Below are 20,292 nucleotides of genomic sequence, written 5' to 3'. Positions count from 1 at the left end.
AAGATGAAACCAAAGTTGAGTTGCATGGTGGGAACATACAAGGCACAACAAAAAACACCCTCAGACAAGCAGTGAATTATGGTCGTGGGGGAATCATGCTTTTGGAGTGCTTTTCCACCTCAGAAGCTGGACACATTGCTCTCATTGATAGAAAAAAATAATTCCAGATTTCATCAAAACAATTTTCCGGAGAACCTTCTGTCTGACAATTGTAGCTTAACAGATGATGGATGATGCAACAGGACAACGTACTAACGGAAAGAAGTAAGTCAAAAGCAGAATGGCTTGATCTGAAGAAAATAAGCCCTCTGGCATGACCCAGTCAGAGTCCTGACCACAACCTGATTGAGATCCTTGGGCATGACCTCAAGAAAGTGATTCATACTAGACATCTATAACATAGCAATGGCTGAAATGAAAATGTTGTCAAGAGGAATGTTCCAAAACTCCTTCTGAGGATTGTGTAGGTCAGCTTTGCAACTACAGGAAATGTTTCATTGAAGTTACTGCTGTCAAAGGTGCCTCAACCAGTTATTAAATCCAAAGCTTCAAAAGCACATTCACAAGCAGTCGGTGTGCAGGGTTAGGTAGTATTTCTTTTACAAAGTCACATCGCCAACGACTGGCCTGGCATGCATACAACAGTGTTGTGAGGATGAATAGAGTGCACTACTTGGCTGATTCCATGAGAAGTCCCCTTGATTTAGTCTAAATTAGCAAGTGGTCTGGAGATGCATGTTTTTTTTGGGATGTGGGACGAAACAGGATTACCTGGAGAAAGCCCATGCAGGCACGGGGAAAACATGCAAACTCCAAACAAGCGAGGTTGGATTTGATCCCGGCTCCTCAGAACTGTGCAAACCAGTTGTCCGTCATGCTAAAACCAATCTGAAATAATGTATTATTTTTTATTTCACTTGATAAAACCATGCAGCAAAGACAGTTTCCTGATCACATTCTCTCTTCTCTTGCCTTTGATTTCTCATTCCCTATGGGGCCGAGAAAAAGAGTTCCAACAATGTACCAGCAGCTTTATTGTTCATGTCATGTCCTGGAAAGAGTGCAGCTGCAGAAAAAGGCCACGCAGAGAGCTTCATAATGCTTCAGAGTAATGGGAATCTCCGATTGCCAACGATGTTAACTCATCTCTTCTTCAGTTTTCAATGAAAGGAAGAAAAAACAGCTGCATTTACCGGGGTTTTGGAAAGTCATGTGATGTTACTAAGCGTGAAGTTTCATCCAGGTGGGTGACGACAAAAAGGCGAAGGGCATAGGTAGAATACTAGTTCTATTGTAATTTCCTAATCTTTTCATTCTGTTCCCCACTTTGATTTGAGAACCTCAGTCAACAGGCTGCCTTATTAGTAAAATCTCTTTGGTTGTTGAGAATTTGTTCAGGGAGGGTTTGTCCATCTTTAAAACCTCAGCTTGATCCTAGAAATGTTTCATGGCAGAGTTCAGTGTTGTCTCTTTTGTAAAGCAGTTCATCTGAGGCCTGTTAGGAATCTGGTTGCCCTTTGCTTGCACAGCTATATTCCTTCAGGTGACAGAGAACACAAAGATGACAAATGAATGAAAAAAAAAACCACAATAGGCTGTTGACAGGTGTTCGGGATATTCCAAGAAATAGAACAAAATAACAGAGGTTGGTGAACAGAAATGCTCATGAGAGGAAGAGCTTTCAAGTTTTAAAATATGACATGCTGTCCTGTTAACGGAGGTTGATATCTCTGGAGGGGGAAAAAAGCATGACAGAACCTCAAACAAGTGATTGTGCATTAAGTGGGAGGAATTGGAGGTACCTCAAGTATAAGCGATTTGAGAGAGCAGGAGTGACTTTGCCTCCAGGCTTTTCAAATCAAGACTTCATTGTAAACGCTATATAAAAATAAACCATGTGACAACATTCTTTAGGCAGTCACAAGTCCTGCTGTGGAAAAAAAGTAAAGAAATATGAAAGTTAATAACTCACATGAATGACCAGGTGAGCTGTACATACAGAGAATAAAGTAAGCATTTTACATCGGTGAACTTGAGCAAAGACTATAAGTCTATTGTGACGAAGGTAATCCATCAGATGTGTTGTGACCCCACACGGTGTCATGCCGTCTTTGTGCGCCCCACCTAAATCCATGGTGAAACCTGTGCTGACAGCTCAGCCCGCTAACCTTTGCGGTTCATCTAGCGTAAACCCCCCCCCCCCCAGACTATGGCACCACTGGAGAAGGAAGTGACACGGTCATGGAGGTCAAATGTCAACTCAGATGATGCATTTTAAATACGGGTGGAAAAGAAGGATGGTGCTTGCTGCCAAAGGAAATGTTTATACTGGTCAAAGTATCTTAAGCAGGTAGAACAAATGGGTCTTATTTCTGCAAAGATACACAAGAACAATGTGTGGATTCTCTGACATTTACGTGATATTATCCTCACTGTCGAGTGACACTTAAAGATCTTTTTCCTTGCCACAACGCCAAATGAATGTAAGCCCAGTACATAACGTCCACATGTACATGAATAGTTAAGATCTACAGTACATAAAGCGATAACAATATCTCCACATGCAAGTCTTCATCCAATCAGAAGCCTGGACAAAAATAACGGCAGCTGATATTGCTGCTCATCAATATAGTGGGAGATTAGATTTTCATCTGACATTGAAAATGTACTTCAGAGACTATTTTTATTAGATTTTTTTCAATTTAACCCGTCTTCTTCAGGTGCATGGATTTGCGAAATGGAGTCTCTGTATTCCTCTGTGCTGGAACACTTTTTCTGTGCAACAGGGGAGTTTGAAATACACCCTTTGCTTGGATTTCAATTTTCAAATTATTTTTTTACGTTTATGGATATTGCAGCCGGATCGAGATGGCTTTAGGGGACAAACAGTTAAGTTCTAAACACCAGTAAGAACATGTGCATTTATATGTTAGTATAACATGTTTATACAGGAGTGTTTATCAGACTTATTGCTGAATGAACACCATATCACATGCATGTAAATCAACTGGCGTAGGGAGTTGTTGCGCTGACACATTGAGGAAGGGTGGAAGGGTGGGCTCGGAGCCGTCCGCCCACAATGAAGGGCCAACCCAGCAAGTTCGTCCAGCAGGGGATGCAACCACGGGGACAGCACCCACCCCATAGAACATAGGGAGATCACCAGCCCAACCGAAGTGCCATGACCAGTCTCAAAGGGAGGGGCATTTGCACTGGACCACCCTCACCCATCCCAAAGCGTGTCCCACCGCCGCCACCCCGGAGAACAGTCACAGGAGCCAGTTGCTATCTGGAAATGTTCACAACCCCCCAAGAGCTAGCTAATGTTAAGCGCTCGTTGTGAGCAAGGACAGGTGAGTGAGTCAAGAGAGGGTGGACAAAGACGAGGCCCCGAGGTGGGGAAGGGGCGCGACCACCATCTCTCTGTGACCCGACAACAGCAGTGGGGGTCACACGCCCGAAGAGTCAAGACGAGCTTATGCCAGTACCTTAGTTCAGAGGGTGCTTTGAGTTGATGTTTCTTCACCTGGATGCTTTGTGTCCAGCCTCAAGTTTTTCAGGTAATTTCAGTATGCAGTTTTTACTGGTAGGTATCTGTCTGCCTGTCATCACAAGTTCTTCTTATCTGTATCTGCGTGCACCTGTGTAAAGTGGTTGTGTGTGGGGAGTTATTTTAATTCGGGTTGCATTACATGTATGAAGGTATCTATCTTCCTGCTTTTACTCACATGATTTGAAATGATACCCCATTTTAAATCCATTTCAAAGTATAATTTAGTATAATTTTCGTCTACCATTTGCAGCTATCACAGCTTAAATTTTTATGGGAAGACTTTTAACAAGGGGAGCTATTGGGAATTTTTGCCCTTTCTTCCAGGAGCGTATTTGTGAGGTCACACACTGATGTTGAACGAGAAGGCCTGGCTCATTGACCACTTGAAATCAACCCAAAGGTGTTATATCAGGTAATGGGCGGGACTCTCTGCAGCCCAGTCAAGTTTATCCATACCAAATGTTCAAATCCATGTCTCTATGGACCTGGCTTTGTGCATAGATGTTGGAGGAGCAAGAGGTAATTCCCAAACTGTTAAGGCCACTTTATACTCCGTTCAATGCCCACATTGCAACATGTGATGAACGTATTGCCCCGCACTTAGCTCCTGCACGCGTCACTAAAAAAATAATAATAAATTGACTGCACGGTAAAAGTCCACTGATCTGAAAAAAAAAAAAAAAAAAAAAAAAAAAAAGACTGGATAGCGCATACACACCGGACTGTATGTCGATTGGTTGAAGCCATTGGCCGCCATCTTGGTACTCCCAAAACGTGTGGAGGACATGGTTTACATGTTGGATTATGGGAGGGTTTTTCTCAAATTTTGGCGTGTAGAATTAAAACTGGTTGTGTGAGTTTTTTTTCAGTTCTGGTAACATGAAGGATTTTTAATTCGACTTGGCAAGCCAAAAAAGGCTAAGTGCAAAGGAAAGGCATTTAACACCTTGACTACCAAGAAACATTGCATATTACCGAGGGCTGGATTTCCGTGACGTTAACTTTTCCCAAAATACGGTGTGAGATACTATCATCATAACATGGGAAAAAACTAAGCATTTTTTGTCATAAAAAACATTGAATTTTAAGTCAATCAGTTAGATATATTTTTGGAAATAAGGACCCGCAATGGGAAAATATATGCTAAACACATTGTTCATTTGTTGTTTCTGCGACGTCCTATTTCAGACAGAAAATTTAAACTTGTTTCCTCGCATTTAAAAATGTAATTCAGTTTGCAGAGTTCTGTAGTATGAATTTCTTCAAAAATTTCACAGAAAATGTCTTTTCTTGCTGATCCACAGTTGAAGTTTGGGAAAAGCCACAGAGCTTGTCTCTTGTGTTTGCCCCACTTTAGTCACATGCTGGGATAACGTACTCACCGTTCCTCCCAGCTCCACATATAACCTACGCCACCTCCTTCTTGATCAAATTTTCAGCGTAATTTAATGTATCATCTACATTTTTGTTGATAACCAGTAGTCTAACTTAAGACGACAGGGAACTCTAACAAATTTAAAAAGGAGGACAAAGCGGTCTAAATTACATAACCCACCTTTTATCAAAACTGAGCTCAAGTATAATACAACACTGTACAAGTTGAATAGTTGATGTGGTGTCACGAAGTCCACTGACTGTTTGCCCAAGGCCCCTAAATGACTAGCTATGGCATGATATAACCAAACTTGGATTAGCATCTTTAGCGTTGATGAAGAAAGCAGCCAGCGAACTGCACCAACTACAGTAATGTGAATTGCAGGAAGCATTGAACATCAACACTTCATATATGCGTCTTGATAATGAATATGGCTGCTTTAATTCCACGCCAAATGGCATCTGGTCTTCTTTTCCTCGATGAGCTGCTATCCTGACGCTGGGAATGCCCGTGTGCCTGTCTGCTTAGCACCCAGTGGTTGGACGTTTGATTGAATTACCTAATGAAGCGGAGTAAAACTAAACCACTTCCACCGTTCACACACACCAGAATGAGCGTGCTCGCTTTTATCTGATAGCTTTTGATGCAGGCAATTTTCCCTGGCCAGTGTAGCTGACGTGGGAAATATTTGCATCAAACCATAGCGTTTCTATTCGTTCTTGGCGAGGTGGTGAGTTGGCAGCGTGAAAAAGGAAAGTGGAGAATACTGGGACTGTCACCGTTACGTATTTTGGTGAGCTTTACAATGGAAATGCCAAAAATGCACACTTAACAGAACCATACTCTTCGGTGAAAATGTGAATGCAGAGAATGGCAATCAAAATTGCATGTTGGAGGATACAGAATTAACAGAAGGAATCCCCACAAACAAGGGGAGAACACATGCAAACTCTCCAGAAAAAAAGCCTTGTGACACACATTAAATCCTCGAGACACTTGAGACACAGTTTCTTATAGCATTTCACTGTTTCCTCTCAACACTCAATTAACTCCCAAAATGTCCCTCTCACTTTATACCTACAAAATTAAATGTCAAGGTAATTTCACATTGATTGGTGATTTTCTTATTTAAATGCACTAAACTCAATTTACTAGCCCCTGGTCAGTAAATGTCTGTGATACTTTGAATAACCACAAGCCGAGTCTTTGGGCCACATTCTTGACCTCCCCTCACTCCACTGCTAGCACAGCACGTGGCTTTGTACAGGCTTCACCGATGGCTCCTTTTAGGAGTTCTTAAGGGGTCACACACACAATACACTTTGTGTTACCAAGCAGTAAACCTCCAATGAGGGGATCACTGGCGTCAACAGGGTTCAGGTGAAGTAGAGGGAGCTGAAGAAGAATACACCCATGATCTCGGCTAGAATACTGGACAGAGGTTCAGACACAGAATCACATTTAACACACGCTTTCAACCCCACCACGAGTTAATGTCGCTCGCTGACACGCAGTCTAACCATTCACGGTCATTCAGAAGAAGAGACACTCCAAGAAAACCAAAAGGGGCCATGTTGTAAATGAAAGTGCCTGACAAAGACAAAAGGTTTACGTTCAAATGACAGATGCCCAGTGTTGGTAACATGAAAAATAGAGGCTGCATGCATGAACATTTTTGCCTTTTACTTTCAATTGTGAACCAACTCGGAACTTAACAAAAACTTTGCATGACAAAAACACAGCGGAAACCTCACATAGCAACGTTTTTTTTTTTTGTTTCTTTGTTGTTCCTACCCTAAACGAACATAAAACAGTGAGGATGTAATGCACGTTACAGCTAAAAAGACAACACTGTTATTACACTGCATTCTTTTGGGTTACAGTATACTGTATACCACATGATGAGGTCAAACGAAATATTTATGTCACGTTATGACATTGTTGATGATATTTTTGACAAACATTATTTAAAACCTGTTCCACGCAGCAAGGAAATATATTTCTTCATATACAGAAGCATTGATTTGTACTACCATGCATGCGTCCAGGCACACATACAGAAATATCCCTCGCACACATGTAAGTCCAACAATGGTGAACAGCTGCATGGGCCTGTCTGGACCGAGACCAGCCACCTCTGGGCCACAAAGGGCTGCTTGTACCCTCGGCTTGCTAAGAACATAAAACATAAGAGATAAGACCAGACACTGTTTGCCAGAACCAGTGGACCTCCCAAACAGGAATTGCAAGTGCAAGTGTTTGACACACATACACTTGAAAGCATGTAAAGCAGTGCATATTTCAATGCGGTTGTGTTGAGAATATTGTCAAGTGACATTCCTTGTGATTGAATTTGTTTATTCATTTGGGGTCACCTCTGTTGATGCCTTTGATCCACATCTACAAGCTCATCAGATCACAGAAAAGTCAGAAACTCAGGCAACCAGACAATAAGGATATTTAGAATGAGGCTCCCTATTCACAAGTTGATCACTGAGGGAGATTAATTACCAGCACAACAAAGGTAAGTTTGTTTCCAGGCCTTTACGCCAAGTTATTGAAGAGAGTGCTGCTCTTCGGTCACTTTCCTCAAGACAGCGAATGTGAGGGATGTGTGAGCTTTAAAAAGAGAGACTCGCTATGGCCTCAGCAATATATCAACACCGCTAAGAATGAGTACTTGTGCACTTGGTAGTTGTTTTGTTTGGCAAATGGACAACTATGAGAGCATCTCGGGATCCGTGCATAATTTCATGTACACATTGTCCTCAATGATAGTTATTTAACAAATTACCATTGGTTGATCATGGGCACTTATCTACAATTTGTCATGGAACTCTGAAAAAAAAATCTGAGATGAAAACACTTGAAATATTGCATCAACATTCATTCTGGATTCAAATAAATAAACCAAAAATTCTCAGTACTTTGCAATATCGGAAATTCCAAAATTTCTGAAACTATGAGTGTACCCCTTTAGGAGCAGTGGGGGCCATGTACAATAAACTAGGCGGGAGAGCGAGTGTGGCCAAGCAGCAGCTCGTTGTTCGAGAATTGGGTATGCAGTGTTCAATGAAAAGCGACTAAAAGAACTCAGTGGTGACTCATTTTCCTCATTGCCCACTACTGAGGGCATTACAGTGTCTATGTGAATTGTGCCAGTACAGCCCCTGTGTAGCAGCCAGTCACCCCTCACTCATTGAATCACATTGGAAAATGGCACAACGTCAAAAGTTATATGCTATACTTTCAATTCGTGTTGGATCATTATTTTTTGGTCGCAACGCAGAATGTCTGTGCGCAGAGACCATATCAGCAGTGTGCAATGGCGGACGTGCCCATCTTAGAGGGAACATTGCTCACCACATTTTGGTAATTTTCGGGAGCAATTTTTACTTTTGTTTCCATAACACAGAACAAAGCAACATCAATGTGCTTGAACAAATGTACCTTAAAGGGCTACTGTCATGAAATGCATAATTTTTATTATGTATTAATGAAAAAACGGCAGCCGACATGGACCCATGCGTTTTTTCACCACAAAACATGATTTTGACGTGTACGGCTTTTTGTAACCCCCGCCATGAAAATCCTCTCTAGGGATTTGTTTTCGAGAAGAAGCAGGAAGTGACATACACGGCGGGACCGCCCTCAAGTGGACTCGTTTGTTTCTAATAGTTTTACCTCCGGGAAGGTAGCTCAGGAAGGAGCCAAATTGCCGGCTCGTTGCATTGCTGGACATTGCTTGAACACTCGGGAGGCTGGATTTACCCTTCATGAGTTTGCAGGAGACCCGGTTCGTCATGAAAAATGGATTACACAGGTCAAGAGCTTTGTGGGTTCCAAATGACAGGTAGGTGTGTATACAGCTACTAAAAAAAATAATAGTTTGGGGCGGACCACGTAATCGGTCTCTCATAACGTGACAAAAGATCCACGTACATATGACAGGCGTGTTAATTGTGTCAATCTGCGCGTCGGACGGCGTTGGGCTCACCGGCGAAGGCCACTGCATCACCTCGTGCAGCCTTCGGGCTCGTGGATGCCGGCGGCGCTGAAGAACGCTGCCGAACAATGTCACCGGCTCGACGGTGTTGTTCATCATGGAGGGCGGCGGATATGAACAAACACGTAAAGCAGCCTGGCTCGGCTCCGTGATAAGCCAACTCGGCACAGAAAATGAGTCACCTTGGCCGAGCCGCCGCGTACGCCGTTCACAGCCTTGGCGAAGGCTGCGCGTCTGGCTCGCAGACGGGCGGCGGCTCTGAACAACGCTGCTGACAATGCCGCACTCAGCCGCGGGCGACTAGAATGCCATAAAGCGCCCGGCTTGACAGTGTTGCTCATCGCGGACGGCGGCGGCTATGAACAACCCCGTAAAGCAGCCCAGCTCGGCTCGGCCACGATGGCTCATCTCCGACGCAAAAGTGGAATGGACGGGGAGGCGGTTTGGCCGTGATCGTCACCTGAGTGTGGCTCAAAACAATTAGGTAATATTGCCCCGGTAACTTCACTCGGTTGTGTGATGTTCTCTTCTTTGAAAAGAGCTTCCATGTCTGAAAGGTCGGGTCCCATAGTAGGGTCCACTCCGTTTTCAATGGCGAATGTCCGCGTGACGTCATGGATGGGATGCAGCCAATATGGCGACCACTTAGATGTCGTTGAATGATACTTCCGCAACTTGCATGACGCGCTCTCCGCTCATATTTATTTTTTCGTATAGACATTGAAGTGAATAATGTTATATGTATTTTTCATTACAATATCTATTGCTGTGCTGGAGCCTACCCCAGCTGTCAATGGGCAAGAAGCAGGGTACACCCTGAACCGGTTGCCACCCAATCGCAGGCCTCATAGAGACAAACAGCCGCACTCACAATCACACCTAGGGGCAATTTAGAGTGCCCAATTAATGTTGCATGTTTTTGGGATGTGGGAGGAAACAGGAATGCCCGGAGAAAACACAGGCAGGCACGGGGAGAAGATGCAAACTCGACAAAGGCGGGTCCGGGCTTGAACCCGCGACCTCAGAACTGTGAGGCCAACGCTTTTCCAACTGATCCACCGTGCCACCATAAGAAATAGTCATGTCATGTAATTATCCAAGCTGCTTATCCTCACAAGGGTTGCGGGAAAGCTGGAGCCTATCCCAGCAAGCTTTGGGCGAAAGGCAGACTACACCGTGAACTGGTTGCCAGTCAGTCACAGGGCAGATATCGACACCATCACTGAGAGGGAATCGATCCCTCGCTACCTGCACCATAGGTAGGTGCATGTGCCACTACACCGTCAGAGACTATTACAGTGCCACGATCACCTTATTTGTTCTTGGCTATCTCAATGAGCAAGACCACTGGCATGGCTACTTTCCATCCATTGTTAGCTTAGAGGGTAAAATAGGTTCCTTATAAAGCAGCCCAGCACAAACTAGGTAAGGTTCTTCGAAACAAATAGCAGGCATGATAAAAACGTTTTGACCTTCTTTTATAACTGCTGCCTTATCACAAACAATGAAGTGGTATTCCATTCTCATCCATTTGTCTATCGTTCTGCTTAGTCATGATTTGTCCAGTCACCACTTGCGAGCCCACACAGACACAAGCCCACACACACCATGACACAGTGGGGTCTGTGTGGCTTGGATCAAGGTCCACTCTCAATGGAGAGGAGCGTAACCCCCCCATAAACGTGACTGATGTCTTTGTCCTTATCGTTGCCCTTCTTCCCCTTTTTCTATGCCTGTCTATCCATCACCAGTCCTGTTTCCATGTCTTTGTTACCTCCTCCTCTGTCCATCTGTCGCTTTCACTACTTCCCTCTCAAACTCTGACACTTGATACAGGGAAAAGTATTGGGATCCTGGGTATTACACCAACAGAGACTGAAAAAAAGAAGATTTGCTTTAATCGCTTATGGTTTTTTTTGGAATCCCTTTTTAAACCATTCTGGAGTGTGAGGGGAATTTTCACGCAACCCTCCAGAGGAACACTTGCTGGAACAGGACAACGAAGGTCCAAAATGGTTCCCACAAAGTTGGAAGGACAGAACTGTTCAAAATATCCTTATAAAAACAAAGGCAGCGCGGACTAAGAACCAAGATTCCAGTTTCAGAAGAATGAAGAAGTAGATAACCAAGATGTGCCCAACTATTTTGTTCATGTATCACGGAACTTCTAAGATTGAACATAATCCATTCTATAACATTGGTCAACTTCTTTTCTAGATTTGCAAAACGTTTCCCATAGGGAAGCATGCAAATAATCTGTTCCAGTGTCAAACAGTTGCCATCATAAAACCTTAACAAAATAAACATTAGCTCTTAAAAGCAACAATTTACTATTTTTAATGGTTGTACAAGTGTGAAAAAAAACCTTCTCAGTTAAACTAAAATGTAAAAATCAATAAAACATGCAGTTGTTAAAAATGAACAACTATTGCGTAACGCAGAAGGGGCACATATTTGCCAATAATTCCTTTATCGTCACACACAAAACGGATGGTCCTTTTCCTCTTTGGGCATGACGTCAATAATTTCCAGAAACAATTTGAAATGCGGACTTGTGTTATTCCATCTCAGGTGGGTTTGGAGAGGCCAGCAGCATTTCTAGCTCTTGTTGATATATAGCTTTTGCTTTACATAGTAGAATTTTAACTTGAATTTCTAGATGTTGTGAAAAACTGACACTGTTTTTCTGAAGATTACCCGAGTTCATGCGGGAATTTAAATTAAATTTTGATGTCAATGGCCCCCATTCAACATGGCTGCCTTGTAGGCACGTCTTTTAAGAGAAGAACATAGTCGTAGTATATATCTGTGACCCGGAAATATGTTAGTCGGCTTCTCTGGCTGCAATCCACCACAGAGCCAGTAAATAATAGCGACCAGTTCTGAAACTAACAGGCTTTGTCAGGGGCATTTTAAGTGACGAATGGAAAGTATTTTGGACACATCGTTTGGTCCTGGCGATCTGTTTTATCTGATATCTGTAATGATCGGGGTTCGTTTTATTGAGGTTCCACTGTAGTTTAAAGTGGAACAGAGCAGCTTGACTTTGTGGTCAGTTCACAAAAGTGGTTCAAAATCTGTTTTGGTCATTGTCAGTCATCTTTTAGAACTTTGCGCAGAGCACATGCTCTGTTTTTCTTCAGTTTTCTTGTTATTTGTGTGACATCACTAAGTAGAGCACGGAATAAAGGCTTGCCATAGGAACTACAAAGTTAAAAATTGTCATGGGCTTTGTGTTTTCTGGCGACAGCCGAAATGAGCTGCCTGAACTGAGGTCTCTTGTGCTGTTCTCTATGCGATATGCCGATGTCTCGCAAAACTTGAGCCCTAAAGGTGCGGTATGTTCTCCTTTTCTGATCCAATTCTAAATTGTACAATCTTGAGTTTGTTTGACATCGGAACATCTACGATCTCTCCGTGATGAACCTTGACGCCATCCACCTGTTTCAGGAAAATATTTCTTTCACATAAAGTTAAAAAAAAATTCAAGACGGAATTCACTGTAACTACGTACCGAAGCCATAGAGACACACGCCAGTGCAGTCCGATGGATAACAAAGTTAAGAATGAACCGATGTGGAGAGGCCCAAGCAAGTGTTGATGCATCATGGCACATTTTATTTCGATGATTACCAATTCAGTTGTCAGCTGTCTAGGGAGGCCAGCTGTAGGTCATTCATAACCTCCGCTGGCTGCCCTCACACACACACATCACTAGCTACCACTGGACTTTTACGGTAGATACACACAACTTCCTAATGCCCCAAACAGTCACTATAAAAGAGTCAAGTCGAATGTGCATGCCAGTAACAGAGACACACACAACTCTCTCTCTCTCTCTCTCTCTCTCTCTCTCTCTCTCTCTCTCTCTCTTTCTCACACACACACACACACACACACACACACACGCGCACACACACACACAATTCTGGATGAGTGTTGTACAGTTGAGAACAAGGCTAAGGGGATTTTGCCGAGCCACAATAAGTATACAGAAGGTGGAAGCTTAAACATCTGTGTAGGCAAATAAGGGTGAGAGTGTCAGAAACACCTGGGACTCTTGACGGTTTTGGGAACAATCTCAAGTCAGTTTTTAATCCACAGAGCAAACTATTGCCAAGATCACTCATGGAAAGAAATAATGGATGTTCTCCATGGTTGCGCAGACAAATGCACTCTTGAGGTATAAAGGCTATAATAAAGAATTCTTTGATGCTTGCTGAGCTAAAAGTTAAATTTGACACATTGAAACGTATTTGTGATACTTTGTATATGCAAAACACACAGTCATCTCTATAGAACTGTCTTCATGTTTGCTGGCTTGAGTGTTAGATCAAGAATGTTACTTTGATGAATAAAGCAGATACTGCAGCATGACTTTAAAATACCACTCATTCATGATTGTGAAAGGAGGTTTGCACAGAGGTACCAAAAAGGGGAAGCATAGAGAGCGGGAGCAGAGCTGAATGACCGCAACTTGATAAAGAGTGAGAACACATAGAACACTTAATGTATGTTAAGAAATGTTAGCTGTCACGCATTACATACACGTGCTTTCTCTCAACTTCCGGCACGCATCCTAAAAGAGCTATCTACAGGAAAACAGAAAGAAAATGTTGAGCGACAAATGGTTTAAATCAAACAAATGCAAACAATATCGGCAAAAATACAACACAAACTACATAAAAATTAGTTTTCATTCCATCTCATATTTTAAAGCATGAGCTTATCTTACATCTATTGTGTCCCATAAGGAGTATAGGATGGTTTGCAATTAATTTACGCTTAAGGAATTTTTACCTCTGAATATTCTCAGGTGACAGAGTGGACGACTGGTTAGCACATCTACCTCACAGTTCTGAGGACCAGGGTTAAAATCTGGTTTCCCACTGTGTGGAGTTTCAATGTTTTCCCCGTGCCTGTGTGGCTTTTCTTATGGTACCCCGATTTTCTCCAACATCCCAAAAACATGCACGGTAGGTTAATTGAAGAATCTAAATTCCCTATAGATATGAATGTGAGCGGCTGTTTATGTTCCCCGAGATTGGCTGGTAACTAGTTCAGGGTGGAACTGGCCGCAGTTAGCTGGAATAGACTCCAGTATACCTGCATAAGGCTAGTAAGGATAAGTGATGTAGAAAACGTATGGATAAATATTCTCAGTTTTCCAAGTGATTCTATGGCCTGGGAATTGAACTACACTGGGTTGTCAGGTAGCTATCTCGATTTTTCAAGTTATTAGCTGAAGCTGTGGTAGGACAAATGAGATGTATCATTGAAGTGTTTTTATAATTACAGCTCAGGACAAATAGGCATTCCATTCTTTAACAATCTTGGGTTTGAAGTATTTTCCTCTTTTAATTCATTTAGCCACTTAAAAAAAAAGACTGCTTCAGGTCCACGTGAAGAATCCTCCTCCATTCCCAAAGGAATCTGACTAAAAATTAACTGTTGTCAGGCGAAATAAGTCCGCATGACAAGAGGGCGACTGATTCCCATGTGACTCGTTGATAATTGCCATGTTTGGAATGACGGAAAGAATCTTTGAAATCCGTGTCGCTACCTTTCATGCACAATTTACTGTAAATGAAAGGACCAAGGCGGAATCACTGATTAACAGAAGCCAATACGTTGGATTAAGTCGAGCTTTGGTGAACTCTGCTCCAGACATAATACATTTACTAACCAACTACACAGAAGTTGGCCACTCATGCAATACACACCTTACGGGAAAAGGGTCATACTTTGACTATGGCTGTGACTAATATTCAAAGCGGGGGTGGGGGGATTCAGATGTTAATGCACATACCTGTACATGTGGCGCTGCAAAGCACTTACGAATAGCAGCCGGCAGGATGTTTCCTCGGGGTGAACCGAGAAGGATGTGAAACAAAAGGTAAAGTGAGGTGTGGTGAGCAGGAGATTACAGCTTCGAAACAGCTGACAAGTCTCGGTTTGACTTGACATATGTGCTTGCTGTTTTTCTGCTGCATCATGAGCACAGCACCTGATCACACCTTTCTCACATAGCATTGCAAGTCTTTTTCTAATTGCATTTCTACAAATACATTAGAAATACATCATTCTAATATATGAATTGTCTGAGATGGTCACAGATGTGTAGATTTTCATGTACAATAACTTGCAGCTTAATCAAGTACATTTTCCCAGTAGCTTGTCAAACACTGCAACCCATCCCAGCAAAGACAATGTCCTATGTAGAGAGTAATATGATCATGGTAAAAATATGATGAAAAAAATTAGTTGCATTGAGTGGAATGTTAATTTTTTTTTGCATCTTGGACTACACTGAGTAAAGGATACTTTTACTATTTAAGTATATTCCGTATGTCTTTCACCTAAATATTTCTTCTTCTTAGACATGTTATCTGCTTATTTTGACAGCATGACAATTCAAATGTGTAAATGTTAATGAAATAATTGACATGAAACACTGACCTAAACATCAATGCCCTTTTGCCCTGTTTTTCGAGCATCGACAATGCACTGGATGGCTGCTTATTTTCTTGGGCAGCCAGCAGCTGCAGCGTTTGTCTCAATAGCGCCCTCTAGGAGCAGCTGGTACAAAATGTTCCAAAAGATCAGCACAGGCAGCTGGTCAGGCACAGTGCAGCATGGCCACCGGGAAGACTCAGTCCAGTAACAAAGTATGTGTGTGCAGCCCCCAGGAAACAGCTGCTCTGCTATCAGTCACACTTACTCCACAAATACGCCATGCAAGACCTACCATAAGCTATAAATCTAGATCATACCTTAAGAATGGCATTTAAAAAAAACATATACAACAACTATCCGTTTAGTTTTCCAAAATGGGATTATAATACAAACTATAATCTGTTTGCCTCTTTGTGATTCACATATAAGATACCACACGGACCCAGGTCCAAGTCTCTGAGTCTGTGTTCATCAGATTTGAAAATTAACCAGTGTCTAACAGGATGAAATCAAATAAACATTGACATTGGCTGTGACTTGTTTAAGCCTTTAAAATTATATAAAAGCCTACATTAAACACAGAAAACATGTCAAGAATGAATAGGAACAAAAAATATATGTATTTTATTTAAATGTTCCAAAGGGATGATTTTGTTGAGAAACAATAGTCATCCCAAGAATAGAACGTGTTATTACATTAAAAGGTACTGTACAGTTTGCAATGAGGGTTTTAACGATGTGGAGATTAAAAAGGTCAGAGAAACATTTTAGAGGATGGTTTCGGAGATACTGTAGGTGGGGAAATTACTTTGTGACTTATTTTGTATGAAATTAAAGAAAATGAAACTTCTATTTTTCATCTCCACGGCAATTATTTTGCATGATGACACGGGAAACTGCCCATATCAATAAAAGTACTTAGTTTAAAATCTCTGAACGTCCAATTTGATGAGGGGCCAGTGCCAACGTTTTACTCATAAAACTTAAGTGTGTGTTTTGTTTGTTAAAGTAATACAAGTGCTACATTATGAACTTTCCTACATAAGACTGAACTATAACAATTTAGTGTTAAATTGATACAGGCCAATGTAGGCACATATCTGCACAGGAAAAACGGTCTAGGTTCACCACACTTTCACATGTACCATGTCAAAAGAGTTTTGGCACGGAGAAGGTGGGCATTTTTTTTTAGTTTAAATATATATTCAATGATGATATCCGCAGACCGTTGCATAGCCATTCAATTTGAGTACATGCCATGTTTCATGATAAAGTTCATGAGAAAGAAGCAAAAAGTTCCAGAAGCCAAATATTTAAATACCAATTCAAGATTACACAAAAGCCCTTATACAACTTCAGGTAACTGGTTTTTGATTTGCTGTAAAGTGAAAGTGAAATCAAATTGAAAGTTTGAACACTGTTTCCTCAAAGCTCACCCTCCCCTCTAGGCTCTGCAGTTTTTTTCCCCCCCTTAGCACGGCCTCATGGTGGCTTTAACTTCTGTGTCTCCTGCCTGCAGTTGATTCACAACAAGGCAGCGATCATGTTTGCAAGTATCATGTCGGCCTAGTGCAGGCTGGGGAGTGAGAAGGGGCATGATAATTTTTTCATTAATATATACTTTTAATTGAGGGATCGATTCCTAACAAATCAAATGTCGGTTGAGGTTTTTACATGCCCCCCCCCCATATGTTTAGGATGGCCTAAAGACATACCACATAGAATATGGGAATATTGATGGTACAAGTGTTATTTGGTAGTATTAAGTCAGTAGATGTCCGAAAAACAACAATTTAGTGTCGACTCACGTGACCCTTGTGAGGATGAGCAACTCAGAAAATAGACGGATGAACTTCACCATTAAAATGAAAAATGTCCATTCAAAGAAGATGCCATCAATCTACATGTTTATTTAATATCGCTGAGCTACTAAGGTCCTTCTTGCTTAAAGAAAAAAAAAATAAGACTATCAAACTGCTCACAGTAACGATGGCAGGATAATATCACACCTTTTCAATCGACTATAAATTCGATCAATTTGTCGAGATACAACTTCAAGTCTAAATATTATAGGCCTGAAAAGTGAATTACTTTCATTATAAATGGAACTGAACCAAGAGGCGGGGGGTGTCTTTGAACAAGAGGTGAAGCGTGGCCAGATGATTTTGCAGCACAACTTTGGAGAAAAGCCGCTGCTGTTGGCCCAGACAGGAGAAGCCCAGTCGGGGTGGCTGGGGATGGTTCCCCCTTTTGTCCCATGTCCTTTACCTAATCAATTTTTTTTGGCAAGTCCTAAATAAAGTCATATAGTGGTACTAATGTTTTAATATAACGCCATGTGTCAGTGGCACAGTTATGGCTCCACCCCCTCTGCATCTTGATTCATTAGCGGGCATTTTGTTCTGTGGCCAGTAAGAAAGATGGGTGCGAAGATGAGCAAAGTAACAAGAGAGAATAAGGGAGGGGATTGAAGGGTGTGTGTGTGTGTGGGGGGTCGGGCTTGAAGAATAATAGACGAACATCAGGGAAGCTTGAGAATGAGAAGAAAGAGAGACAAGTAAAAAGAAAACAAAGGAAGGAGGCGGATGAGAGAAAGTTGAAGACGCAAAAGAAATAATATGGAGAAGAAGAGGCAAAACCATCTGACGGGGAACGCTGGGCTCAGCAAGTTAGCGATTACTGATTAGCCAGCCCGGTCCTGCAGGGAGGCCGTTCTGTCCTTGGCTTGGGAAAACAACATAAAAGGGAGCCGGCTGTTTTGTGACGGGACTTGAAAGCGTGGCAGCTATCGGTAGACATTAGCCTTATCAATGGCCGGTCACTAGAGGCGGGCTATATGAAGCAACAAGGGCAGTTTTTTCCAGTAGATAACCGACACATACCTCGTTTCACATTTGCATGCGCTGCGGCCACACGATATGACGGAAAGGAAGACAATGTGAGACATGAGATGGGCAGTGTTGCCAAATGCCAGGCAAACTGTCAGTCGGTGCATCCAGATCAACACCCAGATGGAAGAAGCAACATGGTACATGAGTGGTGTTTTCTTGATGACCCACTCCAGTTCTCAGCTGGACTGTACACATAAATGGATGTGAATAAGAGGTTAACAAGGGCAGTAACCTTTTAATCATTGAAAAGAACACGATGACACAAGTTGTGAGTTGGTCAGAGCGTTTTCTCCTGAAGAGTCCATAGGTGCAACTTAGTGAACTTTAAACGAGGGGAACTTTTGAAAGGTTTACGACTATTACGTCAAACCATTTTTGGGAAAGATCCCACTTTCTTTGCATCACAGCCTACTTGTAAAAGCACACGCACTGTCCAGCTATTGCACGATGTTTAAGCAGATTGATTTTTGCGGGTTAAGGTCATCCTGAACAGCTGCTGATAGACTTGCAATTCATCTCCAGTTCAAAGAATTTTCAGGTCGGTCAGTGCCGTTGCCGTTTGAACTTTTCCGGATGACAACATCATCAGGTAGACTCTGTCTTGTGGGGAGCAAGGGCATTTAGATAATTTGTCACTCACTGGTCAGCCTAGAAAAATAGACACATGATCAATAATGTTAATCCCCAGACTGCTCGTATAATCGCTGAATGGCAAGTTTTAAGTCTGGAGTGCATATTGGACCATGGCAAACGCAAAGGATTTAATCTTGCCATCTGTGTGCTATGGTAACCCCTGGAAGGATGGGCTCTATTAAGCGTGTTGTTCACAAGAAAAAAAAAAAAAAAAAATCCCACAATCTGAAATGAATACTTACGAGAGTTGGTAAATTAATTTTACCAAGCAGCAGTAGGCCCGTGTTTGGCTAAACATTCGTCTAAACGCCTCGTGTCTGCTGTTCATGCAAGATATATTTGCAATGCTCAAACATCTGGAACCATCTTCAAAGAGGCAACACAAAGTCCAGCATTTCTCCATTTGCCGTATCACTCCTGTTCTGTAGTAATCTCCCTTGTTTACCCCTGCATGTTTGTTTCAATTCTAACACATCTTGTTTTGCTCTCTCAGCTGACTGACTGGCATGCCTCTCAAGAGTTCAGAGTCCCAGAGTTAAAGCACAGAAAGAAAAAAAAAAAGCGCACACGTACGATTGCCAGGACACCAAAGGAGCACGTAATCTTACGCAAACAAATGCATGCGGAATGTCATGCTGAGAATACAAAATTCTATAAACGAATATACACAGAATGTAGTGGCCCTTCACACACATACAGTAGGAAGCCACTTAAAAGTTGTAGTGTCATGCCTTCCCAGCCAATACTTGATACATCCTTGTGTGAGCCTGACAAAGCAGGAAAGGGCCCTCAGCAGCCTTTGAACGCTCAAACAGTTTGCATAAGAAAGCTCAGGTCACCATTTAACTAGACTCATGCCCCCAAACCGAAGGGTCCTGTGGCCCTTGAGGTATGACATTTTCAAGTAAATTGCACTTTCTAATATAAGTGGGGAAAAAAGTTTAGCAATATTAAGAATGCATGACTAACTCTACTACAACATATCAATAATGCTACTGCTGGATGATTGTATGACTTCTTTCTACTACAAAGTCATTTGGTTTTTAAAAACATAAATCTAACATGAAACATAGTAAGACTATCACAATTGTGACTATTTCATAAACACAATGTTTCCAAAATCATCAAAACATTCAGCACTCAGGCTCATCAATCACTCTTGGTTCAGTGAAATGACATTTATTGTCAATGATTCATACATTCAATTTTGAAGTTGGTTGGCGTTTGATTTAATACAAAAAAACGTTCTTGTATTCACTGTCTCTTTTCTGCATGCAAGGAAGTAAGCAGTTGACGTGTGGAGAAATGGTTAATGGAGAAATGACATGATGACGAAATGGTTATACTATATAGTTGATAAACATGACAGAACACAAGC

General features: G+C 42.0%; 1 protein-coding gene across 4 annotated transcripts in view; it reads right to left on the bottom strand.

Moving 5' to 3' along the window:
• The window catches only part of ccnd2a (cyclin D2, a), a 185,184-nt gene that overhangs the window by 76,495 nt on the left and 88,397 nt on the right, over nucleotides 1-20,292 (bottom strand). The gene's annotated exons all lie outside the window — the stretch shown is intronic.

This window comes from Syngnathoides biaculeatus, chromosome 6 (assembly GCF_019802595.1).
Source record: "Syngnathoides biaculeatus isolate LvHL_M chromosome 6, ASM1980259v1, whole genome shotgun sequence".
NCBI classification, from domain to species: Eukaryota; Metazoa; Chordata; class Actinopteri; order Syngnathiformes; family Syngnathidae; genus Syngnathoides; species Syngnathoides biaculeatus.
Note: the sequence above shows the minus strand (reverse complement) of the source record. Positions and strands in the feature narration are given on the sequence as shown.